The sequence below is a fragment of the Delphinapterus leucas genome, chromosome 8, assembly GCF_059928025.1.
Source record: "Delphinapterus leucas isolate spDelLeu-1000000601 "Yukka" chromosome 8, BTC_Dleu_Yukka2, whole genome shotgun sequence".
Lineage (NCBI taxonomy): Eukaryota > Metazoa > Chordata > Mammalia > Artiodactyla > Monodontidae > Delphinapterus > Delphinapterus leucas.
The window spans coordinates 24,830,944-24,837,783 of record NC_143136.1 but is presented as its reverse complement, the minus strand read 5'-3'; the positions used below and the strand labels follow the sequence as shown (position 1 = coordinate 24,837,783).

Below are 6,840 nucleotides of genomic sequence, written 5' to 3'. Positions count from 1 at the left end.
GGGGAACTCACTTCACCACTCAAAGTGTAATAGTATAGCATGATGATGGTGATGGTGATGGTGATGGTGATGGTGATGATAATGTCGGCAATGCTAGCCTACCAGAAACATCATTAGCATAAAATAAGGCAGTTTGTATAAGGTAAAAGTGTTGTGAGAGATTATCATGATTATTCTGAGCATCAATTTTCTGGAGCATTAATTATTTTTTAGAGTCATGTACCACATAGAAAATATACTGAAAGATTTTCTCCCTTTCCCTGGCAAAATGAATATATGCACAGATTTTTTAAATGTCAGTAAAATTTCAGGAAACCTTTGCCTTTCTTAGGCCTATTCATTGACCACCCTGTTTAAGGTCCCCGTTGTGGTGGAAGTCCTTGGTTGCCTGGTCAGGAGTCAACCCCTCACATACCTCACACCTGACTTCTACCTTCATCACAAAATTCTGAAATGTTCAAGTATGCATTAACCCATATGAATCTCCAGAATGACCTAAGCCTAAAAGCGTATGACACTCCTCAATGAATTTTTCCTTCTCCTGCTGGACATGAAAAAGAAGTATGCTTCCATAGTTGCTTTTGGCAGCTGTCTCATGAGGACAAGGGTAACCAGACCTAAGATGAAGCCAGCACTGTGAATGGCAAATAATACTGTTAAGCCTGCGGGAAAATAACCTGCTGTACTCTGAGCTTCCTGTTACAGCAAATAATAAACTTTACTTACACATCCTTGAAGTCTCAGTTCAGATATCATTTGCTTGGTGATGATGTCTCAGACTAAACCAAGCAGGACCAGTCCATCAGGCCCTCACTCTCAAAACATCTAATGTACATAGAGCTTCATCATTTAACTCAATCACAGTGATTAACATCAGTATTATAAGAAAAACTTGAACAGCTTAAGGGCAGAGGTTTTTTTTTTCCTTTGTTTGATTCATTATATTATTGCATTCACAGAACTGTGTCTGCCACATAATAGGCATTGTACTTCTTTTTGTGAATTAATGAACACCAGAATACAGTTTTAAAAGACATGAATGGAAAAAAAGTAGGTGGATCCTGCTTACATTTTTCTGAATCCTATAACTAGAATTTTAGTACAAACTCTATTTCCTTGCTATGAGAAGATTAGTATAGAATTCTTCATAAAAGAGCAATAGCAAATAATGTTTATATCAGGTTTTCTGAGGTAATATTAGTTATTTGCATGTGATGGGATGAGGAATATTGCATTCAATTTTACAAAATTCTGGAAGATGATCTTTGACAACTTGAGGAGGTGTCCAATCTTTAACATTCAGTCATGGCTCAGGAATTCTTTTTCCCCCTGAAGTTCTGGTATAACATTCATCCAGAAAAGTACGCAAATAATAATTGTACAGCTTAATGAATAAACACAGAGTGACCACACCTATGTAATCACTACCTATCTAAAAAGCAAAATTGTATTAGCACACCAAAAGCCCATCTTAGGCCCCAATCTTTAGAATAATGTAATAATAACATCTGCAGTGCTTAGACCAATTTAGTTCCAAAATTACTGAAAGTAAATAATGAATGATTCATGAATAGCTATTCCATGTTAAAAACTTTATTCACTTTGGAAGGAGACATGTTAATCATTCTTAATGTACTTTCTCCTGTTTAATCCCTTCAAGCCCTTAACCTGTAGTGATTCTTGGTAGAGTAAATGAATCTAAAGATAGTTCATAAAAAGAGATTTGTAGAGTTTACATCTGGAAAACAATCTCATATGGACTATATTTAAAATTTGCCATTGATCTGTCTTGCTCATTCCTATAGTTGATGAAGTCTCTCTGAAAAGTGAAGAAAAAAAAAAAACTTTCCTTTTAGAAGGATAAAACTGAAGGAAATGAGAAACATAACAATAAAAAAAAGATTAAGTCCTTCAGAAATTGGTTAATTGATTGCCTGACAATTATAACAGAAATGCTTTAAATCTGAAAGCCATCAATCCCTGACTCTGTTTTTCTCTTCAACTTAATTAGAAGAAAATAAAACACAAATGTATTCTTGTTTAGCTGGAACTTTGGGGAAATATGTAGGAAGTTATAGGCAATAAAGTACCAGCTGCTTCTTTGTTGCTAAGTTTATCAGAGAGTTAGCAGCAAATGTGTTTTTATAATTTATCATTCCTGCCTATTAAAGTTCTATGACTAGCTGCTTAGGAGAGGTTGTAAGCAAAAGCCATGTTACCAAAACTGAGTTAAAATGCAGCACAGAGATAAAAATGTGAAACAAAGTATCATCACTAACTAAAAGCACACATTTCTTTGGGAGATAGATATCGACAAATATTTGTAAGAAATATTTTCCCTATTATTTTCCAAATAAAATTGTTTCTCCATGATCTCATCAGCCTAATTATCTGGCAATAGTGACATGCCAGATGAAGAGTTCTGTCTGTATATCTTACACAAGGTGATAAATAAGAGTCTCTGATAGACTCTTGAAGAGAACAGAAGAACCAAAAGCTTTTAAACGTTAATATCTTACTGGCTTTACCTACGGTAATATAATCCAGGGACTATGGACCCCAAATTAGGATGTTTTTAGTATCCAAAGTAGTTGCTTGTATGCATTTTATGACAAATACTGATGAAGAAATATGTCCATAAAATATTTCAGCTCAAAAAGCAAGTTTATATGTAAACTACATATACATAGTATGTATACTATGATTCTTACTTTTAAATCATATCTATCATCTTGCATTGGTATTAAGATCACTGTTATCTTTATCTGACAAATCATTCTGAAATATAATACATTTTAAAGCTAAAGGAGCATTCTAAAGTCCTTTGTCTTCAAGCATACACAAGTTTTATAACAAACATCAAAAATATGCTCATTGGATAACGTAATTTAAATGTTTTTCTTTCTCCTGACCAAATAATTGGTGAATTGCTTACAATGATTAAGTGATTAGGCTCCTTAACTTAAAAAAAATGTACTTCCATATGTTGTCACAAAAACTCTTTAAAACATTCTTGCGTCACTAAAGGAGATAATGTCTGAGATTACACTGACTTTTATATTTTGGGATCTTTGGAGTAATGATGTTTTACATGACCAAAGACATCTCCCGAGCCTCTATAGCCATCTGATCTTTGATTTTTACCCCTTCCCAAAGTTGGCTGCAGACATCCTCAAGACACAGATGCATCTGTTCTTTCATCCATTCTTTTAGTTAGTGTTTATTAAGAAACTACCATGGGGCTTCCCTGGTGGCACAGTGGTTGAGAGTCCACCTGCTGAAGCAGGTGACACGGGTTTGTGCCCTGGTCCGGGAAGATCTCACATGCCACGGAGCGGCTGGGCCTGTGAGCCATGGCCGTTGAGCCTGCGCGTCCGGTGCCTGTGCTCCGCAACGGGAGAGGCCACAACAGTGAGAGGCCTACATACCGCAAAAAAAAAAAAAAAAAAAAAAAGAAACTACCACGTTTAAGATTGACATTTGCAATCCAAAAGAAGTGGGTTGTGTGTGTGTTGGAATATGTTTGGCTGAGAAGACAGAAAAATTCACAGGTTTTAAGACTCCAAAGAGAGAAATGAGGGAATTCTAATAGCTATGACTCAAACAAGTTCCTAGTAAGTCCCATGCTAAATAAAACAACTATTCATTGGGTGTTAATAGCTTTCGTACTTTCTAGTAGAAAAGCAGAAATTAAGTAATTTGCCCATGGGTACACAGTTTCTCATTTATGAACAGTAATGTCACCTGATTCATGGAGTTTGGGAGAAAATTAAATGAGTTAATATATGTAAAGTATAGTGCCAGCTAAATTGATAAGTACTCATTAAATAACAGCTACTATTATTGTTATTACCATGCTGGGTACTATTCTAAGTACTTTAAGTACATTATTTAATTTGATCTTCACAATAGCTTCATGTGGTAGATAACATCATTCCCTTTTTATAATTAGTAAACTATGAATTAGAAAAATTAAGTAACTTGTCCAATGACACACAACTAATATGTGTTGAAAATACAATTTGAACTGAGACAATCCAAGGTTCACGCTCTTAAAAACTATGTTACGGACTCAGAAACTAAAGAGCTCTTGGAGAACAAGGCAGAGTCTAACAGGAAAATAACTCAGACCCAGTATTCAAGGAAGCTCCAGATTCACACGTTTTGCTTGATCTTCTGGACTTGAACTCCCTGGGAGTCCAAAACCAGATCAAAGACACATCATCAGTTCTACAGAGGCAGAAAAAAGTTAAACTCAAGTGGCTTTGGGGGTAGGAAGAGGGACTGTCTGCAGTTGGGCACAAGGGACCTACTTATGGAAAATATTCTAAAATTCCTCTGTAAGGCTTTTTTTGGGGGTGGGTGGGAGGGAATGTTCTAAAATTGGGTTAATTTTAGATGATGTTAATTCCACACAACTCAGTAAATTTACTAAAAATCATTGTATTGTACACTTAAAATGGTGGTTTTATGGTATGTATATACATTATACCTCAAGAAAGCTATTATTTAAAACAATTTTTTAGCCCAGTGCATCCTGGAGGTTGCCCATGCCAGTGTTTAACCACATGTGTGGTGTGAACTTACAGGCATCATGTTGTGAAGAGATGGGGTCTGCAGTGACTCACGCAATCAGGAATTTCAACCTAGAGAACCGGGCGCAATGGGAAATCAGCATGATGAAGCCCTTCCCCGCTCCCAGGCACCCCTCCACCAAGAACCTCCTGCGAAAGCAGATGAGCAGCCATCCAGAAATTAAGGGAGAAATTGCTAGAAAAATGGCAAACTGCTGTCATTACTAAAAGATGTGTATGTCGATTCCAAAGATCCCGTGTCTTCTGTGCAGGTAAAGGATGCTGGAAAACGTCAGAAGCCAAAGGAGTTCAGGTTGCCGGAAAACCATCATCCTGACATGATGAATATTAAGAACATTCCCAAAGGCAAAATTTCCATTGTAGAGGCACTGACACTTCTCAATAATCGTAAACTTTATCCAGACTGCTGAGAAAATAGCAAGATGTAAATTCTCTTCTTAAATATTTCATAACTTTTGAAGTCAAAAATCTTACCCCCTGAAGGCAAGAAATCAATACAATCAAAATGAAGAGAATCTTGAAATTACTTTTCCTTAATGTACCCTGTGTCCCCGTGCCCTGTTTATTTTCTCATTTTTAGCATATTAAATTATATAAATTTAAAAAATAAAATTAAGATAAAATAAATAAAAATTGTAAACAAACCAATAAAAGATATAGATATTATGTTTCTGCTCTAATCAACCCTGAATCTCCAAGTTGGGCCTAATGAATCGATACTTGTTAACTAAATCTATAATAGTTTTTCACTACTGTGAAATAAATGACCCTAAAAACTAGTGGTGTAAAACAACTTTTTCATTTTATTAATACCACAATACTGTAGGTGAGAAATATGAGCAGGGCTCAAATGGGTGTGCCTTTGCTTCTCTAGTCATTGAGGAAACTCAGTGGTACTCTTCTGGTAGATGGGATGGTCTGGTGGGTCCAAGATGGTTTCAATCACATGGCTGGAGTCTGGGGTTGAATAAGTCAAAGAATAAGACTGACTGCCAACCAGGGGCGCCTCATGTGGCCTTTCCATGTAGCTTAGCATGTCACAAGATAATGGCCTCAGAATACTCAAACTTCTAACATGGTGGCTCAAAGCTCCTAGTGAACACAATGGAAGCTGCATCAGTTTTATGACCCAGCCTTGGAAGTCATACACTACTACTTGTGTGTAGTCTATCAGGCAAAGCAGTCACAGCCTTCCTAGGTTCAAGAAGAGGGGAAATAGAATTCACTTCTTGTTGGTGAAGAATAAGGTCACATTGTAGAGGAACATGTGAGACTGGAGATAGTGTTATGGTCATCATTTAAAAATACAGTCCATTGTCATAATAGTTTACAACAATAATCACCATTAATAGAGGGTTCAGCAAAGTCTGTTAATTCTTCAAAACTTCAAATGTCTGAAACTTTGAGGCTATCACACATCATGATATGTAAATTAGAAGGAATTTGGAGGGTTCATGGCAAAATTCCCAAATACCTCAAGAAATTCACACAAGAAACTTGCTTCCTGGAAAAATCCTGACTTTCAGGCATGATTATACACTTAATTTCCCTTGTGCTTCCTTATGAAAACAATTCGTTTACATAAAAAATTAGTTTAATTTCCTTTTAGTTTGAGATTCTAATACAGTAGCTGAATACCGCTGTAAACTGTCTCCTTATAAAATATTTAATGCTGACTATGGCCATTTTTATTCATGCATTTCCTAGATGGAATATGACATTTGATGACTTTTGCCCAAAATAACCAATTTTTAAATTACAGTCACAAATGCATTACATTTATCCTATGTTTTAGTAAACATTTTAGAGCATATGACAGAAACATATTATATTAAAAACAGGTTTAATTTAAAACCCCTTCAGTTTCCTATACATCAACCTCTGAAATTCCAACCCAGAAACTTTTCAAAAAAGTGAGTTAGGTGAAGGAAATGAAGAGAAAGGGAGGAAAAAATAAACCAAAACCAAACAATTAAACAAAGGGCAGAAAAAGTGGTTTTAATCTCTGGTTTGGCCATTAACAACCATTATGTGACCTTCCACAAGTCACTTAAGGTCTGCTGGGTTCAGTCCTCGTATGCCAATGAGGGGCTGGACTGAATCTATGTGTTTTCTGTTGTTGTTGCTGTTGTTGTTGTTGTCGCTTTTGGTGATGGAGGTGTGACTTAAACAATAAAAAGCACTTCCAGAAAAAATACATTAAAGCTAAACATACATGATTGGAGTTATTCTGGTTGAAAAGTGG

The 6,840-nt window shown here is 35.9% G+C and overlaps 1 pseudogene; it reads left to right on the top strand.

Moving 5' to 3' along the window:
- Nucleotides 1–4,079: 4,079 nt before the first annotated feature.
- Nucleotides 4,080–5,759, top strand: LOC149748522 (NADH dehydrogenase [ubiquinone] 1 alpha subcomplex assembly factor 4 pseudogene; annotated as a pseudogene).
- The last annotated feature ends 1,081 nt before the right edge of the window (nt 5,760–6,840 follow it).